The sequence below is a fragment of the Mirounga angustirostris genome, unplaced genomic scaffold, assembly GCF_029215605.1.
Source record: "Mirounga angustirostris isolate CCGP_5_RB_7025 unplaced genomic scaffold, mMirAng1.0.hap1 SCAF_5, whole genome shotgun sequence".
NCBI lineage: Eukaryota > Metazoa > Chordata > Mammalia > Carnivora > Phocidae > Mirounga > Mirounga angustirostris.
In genome coordinates, this window is record NW_026991713.1 from 108,991,252 (window position 1) to 109,005,573 (window position 14,322).

At 34.8% G+C, this 14,322-nt stretch overlaps 1 protein-coding gene across 1 annotated transcript in view; it reads right to left on the minus strand.

The window, feature by feature from the left end:
• The window catches only part of CCDC7 (coiled-coil domain containing 7), a 177,009-nt gene that overhangs the window by 129,161 nt on the left and 33,526 nt on the right, over positions 1 to 14,322 (minus strand). The gene's annotated exons all lie outside the window — the stretch shown is intronic.

Consider the following 14,322-nt stretch of genomic DNA (forward strand, 5'->3'; position numbering starts at 1 on the left):
AAGTCTCTATAATTCTCAATCAGAAAAATGCACAAATTACAACTATAACTCTATAATCCAAAATCATAATGTTTATAATTACAGATATAGTTTTTAGTATATCTTGCATAGACAATTCTAGAAAAATTTCCACCTTTATAGATCTATATTAGGATACCCCAAAATAATTCACATATATGATTTCATATATTTTCTTAATACAGATAAGGAAAAAATTAAGATTCCTCTTGGAAGAGATTTTTTTCATATAGCAGAGAATATAGTAATGAAAAGCATTATCATAAGAACATTATCTCTTCAATAGGACTTTGCTCTGATAATGGGCCTAAAAATCAAGATATAAAATATTATACTACTACTTCATATTTTTTTTAAAGATTTTTTATTTATTTATTTGAGAGAGAGAGAATGAGAGAGAGTGAGTACATGAGAGGGGGGAGGGTCAGAGGGAGAAGCAGGCTCCCTGCCGAGCAGGGAGCCTGATGCGGGACTCGATCCCGGGACTCCAGGATCATGACCTGAACTGAAGGCAGTCGCTTAACCAACTGAGCCACCCAGGCACCCCACTACTTGATATTTTTGACTGAAAATGCAAGGAACAGGTTTGGGAGATTGTGACAGAAACTGAATATCCAAAATGAATCATACAATCCAAAATACCAATATTTAACACTTAGAAAATGTAATGTTAAAATGATTATGTTTGCCACACAAAATAAAAGCCCATTCTATCATATCCAGATAAGAGTTTTTAATCACTTTGGTAAGGAAAAATATTACTACATTCATTCAGGCAGTAAAAAAAAAGTTACTTAACTAAAAAATCAGGCTAGTCTAAAATTCCTCTTCTGTCACACTAACTCTAAATCAATAGTTCAAAAATTGTGGTCCCACAATCAAAAGCATCAGCATCACCCAAACAAAGATATTCATTGGCAATGTAAATTCCTAGGCCCTACCCCAGTCAACGGAATCAAAAACTCTGGGAGTAGGGCCAGCAATTTGTATTTTAACTAGCCCTCCAATTGATTCCACTGCACGCTAAAGTTTGAGAATCACTGTGCTAAGTGATAAGAAATCAGAAATCTAAGCAAAAAGGGCTGAGATCATCAAGAAAACATACCAAAGTAAATAAATATCCAAGTCTGAAGGAAAATATTTTCAGCTACATAAGGATTTAGAAACTAATGTTCACTGAGGCATACTACCTTGTAATAAACTCATTCTTCCCACTATCAAAAGAGATTCTAAGGTTCTCAAAACCTCTTTTCCTATCTCAGAAGATGATGGGAAACCATCATATATCAATTCATCCACTCATTAGAGCCAGAGTTCAACAACTAAACTACTAAAAGCCTGGAGAACAAAGGCTTCCTCAACTACTGAGACATCAGTTCTAGTAATGTTAAATCTAGTATATGTGCTGCTGAAGTGAGCACTAGTAATGTTAAATCTAGAACATTACTGATAAAAGTGGAAACAGACCAGAACTGAGAAAATCAATTTTAGGCAAACACTAAATAGAAAGAGAAAATTCTATGAAAATATGGAAGAATATATATAAAGTTCCCCAGGAAAATATTAAACTTCCAACTCTAATTTTAAAGATATTATCATGTAAGTGTGAAGCCAAGATAAAACTATTTTCAGAAATTCAAAGGCTCAGAAATGTTTTCACCACACATTCTAACCTAGCAAACAAAACCAAAATTTATTCTTAGAAAAGTAAACACATGAAAAAACTATAGGCAAAGTAACCAATAAATACCCTCCTCTTATTGTTTCAACTTTTTATTTAAATTCCAATCAGTTAGCATATAGGGTGATATTAGTTTCATGAGTAGAATTCAGTGATTCATCACGAACATATAACACCCAGTGCTCATCACAAGTGCCCTCCTTAATACCCATCACCCATTTAACCCATCCCCCGCCCACCGCCCCTCCAGTAACCCTCAGTTTGTTCTCTACAGTTAAGAATCTGTTTTAAGGGCGCCTGGGTGGCTCAGATGGTTGAATGTCTGCCTTCGGCTCAGGTCATGATCCCAGGGTCCTGGGATCGAGTCCCGCATCGGGCTCTCTGCTCCTTGGGAGCCTGCTTCTCCCTCTGCCTCTCTCTCTCTCTGTCTCTCATGAATAAATAAATAAAAATCTTTAAAAAAAAAAAAAAAGAATCTGTTTTAAGGTTTACCTCTTTTTTCCCCTATGTTCATCTGTTTCATTTCTTAAATTCCACATATGAGTAAAATCATACGGTATTTGTCTTTCTCTGACTCACTTATTTCACTTAGCATAATACACTCTAGCTCCATCCACGTTGTTGCAAATGACAAGATTTCACTATTTTTAATGACGGAGTAACATCCCATTGTGTATATATACCACGACTTCTTTATGCATTCATCAGTAAATGGATATTTGGGCTCTTTCCATAATTTGGCTATTGTTGATAATGCTGCTGTAACATAAACATCAGGGTACATGTCTCCCCCACTTTGGATTAATATTTTTTTATTCTTTGAATAAATACCAAGTAGTGCAATTGTTAGATCGTAGGGTAGTTTTATTTTTAACTTTCTGATGAACTTCCATACTGTTTTGCAGAGAGGCTGCACCAGTCTGCATTCCCACCAACAGTGTAAGAGGGTTCTCCTTTCTCCACATCCTCACCAACATCTGTTGTTTCCTGTGTTGTTAATTTTAGCCATTCTGACAGGTGTGAGGTGATATTCATTGTAGTTTTAATTTGTATTTCCCTGATGATAAGTGATGTTGAGCATTTTTTCATGTGTCTGTTAGCCATCTGAGTAAATACCCCACTCTTAAAAAGAATTGTGGCTAATGGGGCTGGCACTCAATGCCACTGTCATAAAAGACTTCCTAATGAGAAGATGGCATAATATTTTTTAAAGTGAAATAATAAGCTGTAACCAAAATTCCAGATAGGCATATTGTGTCACTGAAGCCGAGAGAAGTCCTGAAGGACTGGCAGCTTTTGCCTTTGTTTCATCTAGCTCAAAACTCTCTCAAGGCAAAAAACAAACAAAGCAAAACAAAAACAAAAGAACAAAAACCCAGCTAAGTAGAGGGCATTCCTCAACATTGAAAGGCAAATAAACAAGCTACAGCTCCCTGAGAAAAAGATTGCCTTTGTGACAAATAATATACATGTCAACAGCCTAAAAGAAAAAGCTGGGTAAAGAGTTACTTTGGAAACTAGGGATTTTGAAAAGATCCCATATATAAGGGGGAATCTAGTAAGCCATGCACTTGCCCAGGCCAAGACTCATGCTCAGAAAAATATCTGAATGAACATTAAACTTCCACCTTTGGCTTATCTTTATCTCAGAGCAAGCAGAAAATGAAGGCTAACTCAAGATTTGTAAACAGCCTGGCTAAGCTTTGAAGGAGTGCCCCAACACAGAGCCAATCTTAAAGGAACAGGAAAATTTTTTTCTCCTTTTCTTCTTTATTTATTTATTTTTTGTGTGGCTCAAGGCATTTAAGGAAATCTTTCTCAAATCCACCAGCTGACCACAAGCAACAGGAACAGAGGCCTGAGAGACAAAATATTTAATCAAGGAATACAGACTTTCAAAATAAATAGACTTCTGGTTTCCAATCCAGCATTCAAGGAGCCTGGATCTTTTGTTTATCTTTTTAAAGAACCAGCTCTTGATCTTTTACTTTATTAAAAGTCTTTTTATTTTTTTGTGTTCTGATCTTTATTAGCTTTTCTTCCTTCTATTAACCTTGGGCTTTGTTCTTTTTCTGGTTCATTTAGGTGTCAGGTTAGATTGCTTATTTGAACTTTCTCTTGTTTCTTGAGGTAGGCCTGTGTTGCTATGTATCTCTCTATTAAGATAAACACAATTGATAACCCTTAGCCAAATTCATCAAGGAAGAAAAGAAAAAAACTCAAATAAATAAATTCAGAAAGAAAAGAGAAGAATCAACTTACACCACAGAAATAGAACAGAAAATAAGAGAATACTATGAAAAATTATATGTCAGCAAACTGGACAACCTAGAAGAAATGAATAAAATCCTAGAAATATACAATCTTCCAAAACTGAATCAGGAAGAGACAGAAAATCTGAAGACCAATTACTACTAATGAAATTGAATTGGTAATCAAAAACTTCCCAAAAATAAAAGTCCAGGACCAGATGGATTCATAGGTGAATTCTGACACCCATTTAAAGAAGAGTTACTACCTATTCTCAAACTATTCCAAAAAATCAGAAGAAAAAGGAAAGTTTCCAAATTCATTGTACAAGGCCAGCATTACCCTAATACCAAAATCAGACAAAGACACCACAAAAAAAGAAAACTATAGGCCAATACCATTGATGAACATAGATGTAAAAATCCTTAACAAAATATAGGCAAACCACGTTCAACAATACATTAAAAGGATCATTCACTACGATCAAGAGGGATTTATTCTGGGGCGCCTCGGTGGCTCAGATGGTTAAGTGTCTGACTTTGGCTCAGGTCATGATCTCAGGGTCCTGGGATCAAGCCCAGTGTTAGGCTCCTTGCTCAGCAGGGAGTATGCTTGTCCCTCTCCCTTGCTCTCTGCCCCTCCCCCACTCATGTGTGCTCTCTCTGTCTCTCAAATAAATAAAATCTTTTTTTAAAAAAGAGAGATTTATCCTGAGGGGGCAAGGATGGTTTAATATTCACAAATCAATGTGATACATCATATCAACAAAAAAGATTAAAAATCATATGATCATCTCAATAAATGCAGAAACAGCATTTGACATAATTCAACAGCCATTCTTGATAAAAATTCTCAAGAAAGTGGGTTTAGCAGAAACATACATCAACATAACAAAAGCCATATTAAAAAAACACACAGCTAACATCATATCCAATGGGGAAAAAAAATAGAGCTTTCCCCCTAAGGTCAGGAATAAGACAGGATGTCTACTCTCACCACTATTAATTAATTCAACATAGTACTAGAAGTCCTAGCTACACCATTCAGGCAAGAAAAATAAATAAAAAGCATCCATATTGGTAAGGAAGAAGTTAAACTGTTGTTATTTGCAAATGGCCTAATACTATATATAGAAAACCCTGAACTAGTAGAACTATTAGAAATAATAAATGAATTCAGTAACATTGCAGAATATAAAATTAATATTCAGAAATCTGTTGCATTTCTAGCAAGATAGGAGAAGGAGAAATTAAGAGAACAATTCTATTTACAATTACACCAAAAGAAATTAAATACCTAGGGATAAATATAACAAAGGTGGTGAAAGACCTGTACTCTGAAAACCATAAAACACTGATGAAATAAGTGGAAGATAACACAAATGGAAAGATATTCCATGCTCACGGATTGAAAGAATACTGTTAAAATGTCCATATTACCCAAGGCAATCTACAGCTTTAATGCAGTCCCTATCAAAATAGCAATGGCATTTTCACAGAACTAGAACAAACAGTCCTAAAATTTGTATGGAACCACAAAGACCCCAAATAGCCAAAGCAATCTTGAAAAAGAAAAACAAAGCTGGAGGTAGCAGAATTCCAGATTTCAAGATATACTACAAAGCTGTAATAATGAAAACAGTATGGTACTGGCACAAAAATAGACTCATAGATCAATAGAACAAAATAGAAAATCCAGAAATAAACCCATGCTTGTATAGTCAGTTAATCTACAACAAAGAAGGCAAAAATATACAATGGGGAAAAAACACTCCCTTTGATAAATGGTGCTAGGAAAACTGGACAGCTATATGCAAAAGGATGAACCTGGACCATTCTATACCATACATAAAAATAAACTAAAAATGGATTAAATACCTAAATGTGAGACCTGAAACCATAAAAATCCTAGAAGAGCACACAGACACTATTTTTTTTTTTTTCACACTGACCATAGCAACTTTTTTCTGGCTAGGTCTCCTAAGGAAAGAGAAACAAAAGCAAAATAAACCATTAGGATTACATCAAAATAAAAAGCTTTTGCATAGTAAATGAACCACCAACAAAACAAAAAAGCAATATACTGAATGCGAGAAGATATTTGCAAATGATGTATCTCATAAGGGGCTAACATCCAAAATATACAAAGAACTACATAACTCAAAACCAAAAAAAGAAAAGAAATAAAAACACAATCCAATTAAAAAATGGGCAGAGGACTTGAAGAGACATTTTTCCAAAGAAGACATATAGATAGCCAATAGATACATGTAAAGATGCTCAACATTATCAGGGAAATGCAAATCAAAAGCACAATGACATATCACCTCAGCTATCAGAATGGCTAGTACCAAAAAGATAAGTAACTACAAATGTAGGCAAGGATGTAGAGAAAAGGGAACTCTTGTATACTGTTGGTGGGAATGTAAGCTGATGCAACTGTTGTGGAAAACAGTATGGAGATTCCTCAAACAAACTAAATTTAGAAATGCCAGTCTCTGGTTTTGATTGAAGAATTTAATCTATATTTATTTAATTTATATTATATTAATATATATAATTTAATCTATATTTATTTATTTTTAAAGATTTGATTTATTTATTTAAGAGAGAGCATGAGTGTGGGGGAAGGGCAGAGAGAGAGGGAGAAGCAGACTCCCTGCTGAGCAGGGAGCCTGATGTGGGGCTCCAGGACCCTGGGATCATGACCTGAGCTGAAGGCAGACACTTAACTGACTGAGCCACCCAGGCTCACCTTACCCTATATTTAATGTAACTACCTCCCTGGAATGATTTATTTCTGCCAATTTGTTATTTTTCTATAGATCATACTATTTTAAAACTATTAAAACTATTTAAAACTATTTTAAAAACTCATTTCCTCGGGTGCCTGGGTGGCTCAGTTGGTTAAGCGACTGCCTTCAGCTCAGGTCATGATCCTGGAGTCCCGGGATGGAGTCCCGCATCGGGCTCCCTGCTCGGCAGGGAGTCTGCTTCTCCCTCTGACCCTCCCCCCTCTCATGCTCTCTGTCTTTCATTCTCTCTCTCTCAAATAAATAAATAAAATCTTTAAAAAAATAAAAAAATGAAATAAAATAAAAACTCATTTCCTCGGGCGCCTGGGTGGGGCTCAGTTGGTTAAGCAACTGCCTTCAGCTCAGGTCATGATCCTGGAGTCCCGGGATCGAGTCCCGCATCGGGCTCCCTGCTCAGCAGGGGGTCTGCTTCTCCCTCTGACCCTCCTCCCTCTCATGCTCTCTGTCTCTCATTCTCTCTCTCTCAAATAAATAAATAAAATCTTAAAAAAAAAAAAAAAAAAAAAACTCATTTCCTCTATTAATTCCTTTTGTTTGGTTTAACTTTTTGTAGCATACTCTTTTGATTCCTTTCTCATTTCCCTTTTTATATATTTTTAAATTATTTATTAGTAGTTACCTTAGGGTTACAATGAATATCATGAACCTTTGATAGTATAGTTTGAATTGCTGCTAATTTAACTTCAAAATGACACATCTCTGTTCCTATACAGTTTCATCCTCCCTTTCTGTCATAAATTAGAACTTTATACATTGTGTGCTCATTAACATAGACTTATAATTACTTATGTTTTATGCTTTATATTGTATTGAAAAAAGTATTCAAAAACCAAAAATACATTATTTTTTGTATTTTTTATTTAACTACATAGTTACTTCCTTTTTTTTTATTTCAATATATTTGACACACAATATTACATTAGTATCAAGTATACAACACAGTGAAGGGATTCAACAACTCTGTAACTTATGCTATGCAAGTATAGCTACCATCTATCACCATCCAATGCTATGCCAATGCCATTGGTTATATTCCCCACACTACACCTTTCATTCCCATAATTTATTCATTCCATAGTTGGAAGCCTGTATCTCCTATTCCCCTTCACCCATTTTGCCTATCGGCTACCTTCTGCTCTCTGGCAATCATCAGTTTCTTCTCTGTATTTATAGATCTGATTCTGCTTTTTGTTTATTCATTTGGTTTTTTAGTTTCCACATATAAGTGAAATCATACAGTATTTGTCTTTTTCTGACTTATTTTACTTAACATAATATCTTCTAGGTCCATGCATGTTGCCACAATGGCAAGATTTCATTCTTTTTCATAACTGAGTAATATTCCATTATACATATGTGTGTGTGTGTGTGTGTGTGAGACACACACACACACACCACATCACCATTATCAATTCATCTATCAATGGACTCTTGGGCTGCTTCCATATCTTGGGTATTGTAAATAATGTTGCAATAAACTATTATTGTACCTCTAGTTTCATATCTTTTCAACTTAATATTTTCATTTTCTTTGGGTAAATATTTGGTAGTGGAATTATTAGATCATATGGTAGTTCTATTTTTAATTTTTTGAGGAACCTCCATACTATTTTCCACAGTAGCTGTTAAAGTATAATGAATCTGAACTAATTAAGAATAATTTAGTCATACTTCTTTAGTCATTTAAGTTGGGAGAGATTTTTGTATATTCTTGGTATTTAAGGACTGTTTAAAATGAGATTGTCATAAAATGAAATTTAATGTTTTAGAATAATGAGATTTTAGTAGATAAAAAGAAATAATATTTTTATTCCACTACAGTAATTGTTATTTTCATGTTACCACAAAACTATCTGGCAAAAAACTTTCTGCTGATTTCTAAAATATTAAAAACCTTTTTGAAATAAAATGAGATTATAGATAATAAACCAGTAGCGGAGATAAAATGATACACAAAAAAATTATTCAATCTAAATTAAGGCAGGGTGGGGCACCTGGGTGGCTCAGTCAGTTAAGTGTCCGACTCTTGATTTTGGCTCAGGTCATGATCTCAGGGTGTAAGATAGAGCCCTGAATCAGGCTCCACATTCAATGGGGAGTTTGCTTGAGATTTTCTCTCTTTCCCTCTCCCTCTGCCCTTCCCCCCCTCAAATAAATAAATAAATAAATATTTTAAAAAATTAAAAATAAAAAAATAAAGGCAGGGCATGACAGAGGATCAATACCAAAAAATAAAAAAAAGCAAAATGGCAGTCTTACACCCAAACATGTTATTAATACACTAAATGCATATGGTCAAAACAGTCCAATTAAAGGCAGATATCATCAGACTGAAAATTAAAAAAAACAGTTTGTCTATAAGAAACACATTTTAAATAGAAAGATATAAATATGTTAAGTAGAAGAAATAGCATGACAGCACTAATTGTAAGAGTAACTGTATCACTATCAGACAAAGCAGACTACAGAATGAGAAATATTATCATAGACATATGAAATACTATTTCATAATAACCAAATGGTCAATTCATCTAAAAAGCATAATTATTGGATTCAACTAATGATGTTTTGCTTAGGATTTTTACACCTGTTTACAAGTAAAATTGCACTCTAATTTATCTTTATCTAAATGTCTATATAAGCTTTAGGTACAAGAATATGTTAGCCTCTTATAAGAAGTTGGGGAATTATCTGGGTTTGGGTTCCACCAAAAGCAGATATTGAGACAAGAATCATGTGAAGTAGTTTGTAAGGTAATCCCAAAAAATATGGGGAGAGAGTGGAGAAATCAAACAAAGAATGGTGTGTATAGACCATAAACATGAGTTTTTACTAGGAGCAACTGAGTCTCAATCTCATGAGGGACCATTTTAGAGCATGTGTGAATATACTTCATATATGTCCACAAAGGATACTTACTCATCAATTCTGGGAATATTAACTGCAGCAATTTCAGTCTGCCAGTCAAAAACACACGATGTACTTCAGTTAGAAGCTAGCATGAATTTCTGAACTTGGATGAGACAGTTGTTTGAGGTTCAGTGGAACTATTATTGTACCTCTAGTAACAATTCCACCCCTGTAGGATCACAGCCTCCAATCCCGCAGTACCTAGACTTGCAGGGACTGGAAATAAATATTCCCAAAGTGGATCATTGGGAGTGATGAGAAGAGGAGCCAAATCTACTTTGATTCCTGGATCTGTGTAACTCTAGTAACTGGGAACATAGCACCACAGTTGGTTCAACACATATACCACATCTTGCTGGACAACACCTTACCCCCCTCGTGTTGTATTATTATTGAGATCAGCCTAAGAACTATTATATATTCCTGGTGAACCAAAGCTTTGATCATTGTATGAAGACTCATCTCTAATTTTATTTGCCTTAACTTCTAATTTGTCTAACAATAATAAACTATGCTAGCTTTAAGTTACCATATATTTGTTTATCATTTTACTTTCCTTTATTTTTTGTTTTTATTATATATTTTGTAGTCACCATGCAGTGCATTATACCCCAGAACTTCTTGTACCTTTTGATCATCATCATCTATTTCTCCCACCTCTCACCACCACCACCAAACACCACCACCCCGCTGCCACCTCTGGCTACCACCAATCTGTTCTATGTTTCTGTGAATTAAGTTTTTTTAGATTCCACATATAAGTCAGATCATACATCGTTTTTCCTTGTCTGACTTATTTCACTTAGCATAATGCGCTCAAGGTCCATCCATATTGCTGCATTTGGCAGGATTCCCTTCTTTATGGAAGAATAATATTCCATTATATATAGAGATATCACATTTTCTTTATCCATTCATTGATTGAGGGACACTTAAGTTGCTTCCATGCCTTGGGCTTTTTTTAAAAAAAGATATTATTTATTTATTTGAGAGAGAGTAAAAGAGAGGGAGCACAAGCAGGGAGGAGGGGTAAAGGGACAGGGAGAAGCAGACTACCTGCTGGGCAGGGAGCCCGACACAGGACTCAATCCCAGGACTCCGGGATCATGACCCAAGCCAAAGGCAGACGCTTAACTGACTGAGCCACCCAGGCGCCCCTTTGTCTTTTACCACATTGTGAATAATGCTGCAATAACCATGGGGGTGCATATCTCTTCAAGACAATGATTTCATTTCCTTCTGATATACACCCAGAAGCGAAATTTCTGGATCATACTGTAGTTACATTTTTAGATTTTTGAGAAATTCCACATTTTTTTCCCCATAGTGGAAATTTACATTACCACCAGTAGTACACAAGGGTTGCCATTTCTCCACATTCTTGCAAGCATGTGTTCTCTTGTCTTTTTGATGATAGTCATTCTAACAAGTATGAGGTGATATCTCATTGTGGTTTTGATTTGCCTTTCCCTAATGATTGGTGACACTGAACACTTTCCATGTACATGTTGGCCATTTGAATGTCTTCTTTGGAAAAAAATGTCCTCTGCCCATTTTTTACTTGGATTGTTTGGGTCTCCCCCCAGGGAATCATGTAAGTTCTGTATATATTTTGGATAGTAACCCCTTATCAGACATAAGCTTTACAGACATTTTCACCCATTCTGTAGGTTGTCTTTTCATTTTGTTGATGGCTTCCTTTACTGTGTAGAAGCTTTTTAGTTTGATGTAGTCTCATTTATTTATTTTTGTTTTGTTGCCATTGCTTTTGATATCACATGCAAAAGAATCATTGCCAAGACTGACCTCAAGAAGCTTACCCCCAAGTTTTCATCTAGTAGTTTTATGGTTTCAGGTCTATATTCAAGTCTTTAACCCATATTGAGTTGATTTTTATGCATAAGGTAAGATAGGGGTCCAGTTTTCCCAAAACCATTTATTGAAGAGACCATCCTTTCTCCACTATATATATATATATATCATTGGAATCTTAATGCAGGCTGCACTGAATTTACAGATCACTTTAGATAGCATTGATATTTTAATATTATTCTTCTGATCCATGAACACTAAGTATATTTCCATTTATTTGTATCTTCTTCAATTTCTTTCATCAATGTCTTATAGTTCTTAGTGTACAGATATTTCACATCCTTCACATCCTTAAATTTTTCCCTAGGTATTCTATTCTTTAATATTTTACTTTCAACCTTTCTGTATTTTTATGCTTTAATATGTCTCTAGTAAACATATAGTTTAAATTTATTTTTCATCAATTTTTCTCTCTTAATTGGTACATTTAATTGGTATATTTACTGATATATTTAGATTTATTTCTACTCTCTTACTTGTGGATCAACTTCCTTATTTTTTTCCTCTACTTTTTTAGAATCTTTTGGATTTTTTTTTTGTCATTCAATTTTCCTCTACTAGAGTAAAAATTCTACATACTACTTATATTATAAAAAAAGAAATTTTTAACAGGAATACCTAACTTATTAAAGTCTTTACTATTCTCCCAAACAATACAAGGACCTTAGATTATACTATAATTGCAGTTAATTCCAAATCTAAGTTCTTTCCTAATGTACATAATTACCATGCATTTTGTTCTATTTCATTTTCTTATCCATAAGATTTAAATTATTAATATATATTTATATTACATACATATATATACACTTATTCAGTGTTTACTACATTTATCATGTTGGTTGCTCTTTCTACTTGTTTCTCAGACCTTCCCTCTGGGTCATTTTCTCTCTCCAAAAAATATCTTTTAGTGTTACTTTCTGTTTGTTATTGAAGTATAATTGACACACAATGTTACATTAGTTTCAGGTGTACAATATAGTGATCTGACAACTTTATACATTACAAACCACAAGTGTAGCTACCATCTGTCACCATACAACGCTATTACAATACCATTGACTATATTCCCTATGCTGTAACTTTCATCCCTCTGACTTATTCATTACATTTAAAGCCTGAACCTCCCACTCCTCTTTATTCCTTTTTGCCCACACCCATCCTCTCCAACAACCAAACTCTCCAGTTTATTCTCCATATTTATGGCTCTGTTACTAATTTTTTGTTTGTTCATTTGTTTTGTTTTGTTTTGTTTTTTTGTTTGTTCATTTCTCTAGATTCCACATATAAGTGAAATCATATATTTGACTTTCTCTAACTTATTTCCCTTAGCATAAAACGCTCTAAGTCTATCCATGTTGTCACAAATGACAAGATCTCCTTCTTTTTATAGCTGAATAATATTTCATTGTGTGTGTGTATATATATCACATCTTCTTTATCTATTCATCTAGTGATGTACACTTGGATTGCTTTCATATCTTAGCTATTATAAATAATGCTGCGATGAACAAGGGGGTATATATATCTTTTCAAGTTAAAGTTTTTGTTTTCAAACTTAAACAGGTGAAACTAGCAAAGGAAAAAGAAAAAAGAACTAATCCAAGTAACTCATCAATATAGAATTTAACATATACCTTATACTCAGTCTTGGACAAGAATGCTGCTAAGGGTGAGGGGGGCAGGTAGTTCAAAAGAAATCACAAAATCTTTTTAGTAGGTTTGTTTTTGTAGTGATACAGGAGAAGAAATTCTTAAATAATCTTGGAAGTATTATAAGATTGAACAAAAGAGTAAATGTACTGATGTTAAGAGTTAGAATTCTAACTGTGGAAAGAAGGACATATACATATGAAATGAAGGAAGGTAAGAATAAGCCCTGAGTTCAGAGACTGGTATTACAGGTGTCTGTGACAACTCCAGATTTCTTTCTTTTTTTTTTTTTTTTTAAGATTTTATTTAGTTGAGAGAGAGAGACAACAAGAGAGGGAACACAAGTAGGGGGAGTGGGAGAGGGAGAAGCAGGCTTCCCACTGAGCATGGAGCCTGATGCGGGGCTTGATCCCAGGACCCTGGAATCATGACCTGAGCTGAAGGCAGCCGCTTAACTGACTGAGCCACCCAGGCACCCCGAGAACTCCAGATTTCTAAGTATGTCCATTCATGTATATATGCACTTTATTTGTAAATAGGAATATAAGTATATGAACTGTGTATATGTATATGTGTGCATACCTACATACATTTCCTAGTTCTGTCTGCTGAAATGGCATAAAAGCATTTGTCCCAGGATCACTGGACACAATTAACTATCACATATTGGTTTCTAATGCTCTTCCACATTAAAGAAACAGGATTTTATCAGCAAGACGGTGAATATGAAGCCTGAAACCCTCCTTCCCCTGGAAAAATAGGAATTTAACATCAAACAAACCAAATGCCTCTGAGAAATCCCAAAACCAGTTAAAAGTTTCCTGTATCTTAGGCAAAGACAACCAACCACATCAAAGTCCACTAAAAAAGATTTGATACTCTCAACATTAACTTGCCAGATCCTCTCCTTATTCTCACATGGCAGCACAATTGGGAAGAAATCCTCAACTCTTGTTTTCCCCTTGGGGATGGAATCCAATATTCTGACATTTGGGGCAAGGGGTTATCCAAGCAGCCAGTTTCCCTCTTGCCTCTATCCAAGTACTGACAACAATAGGATGCCAGATTGAGAATCTCTGAGAACTAAGACTAGAATACACGATGCACTAGGGTTTGCAGTACC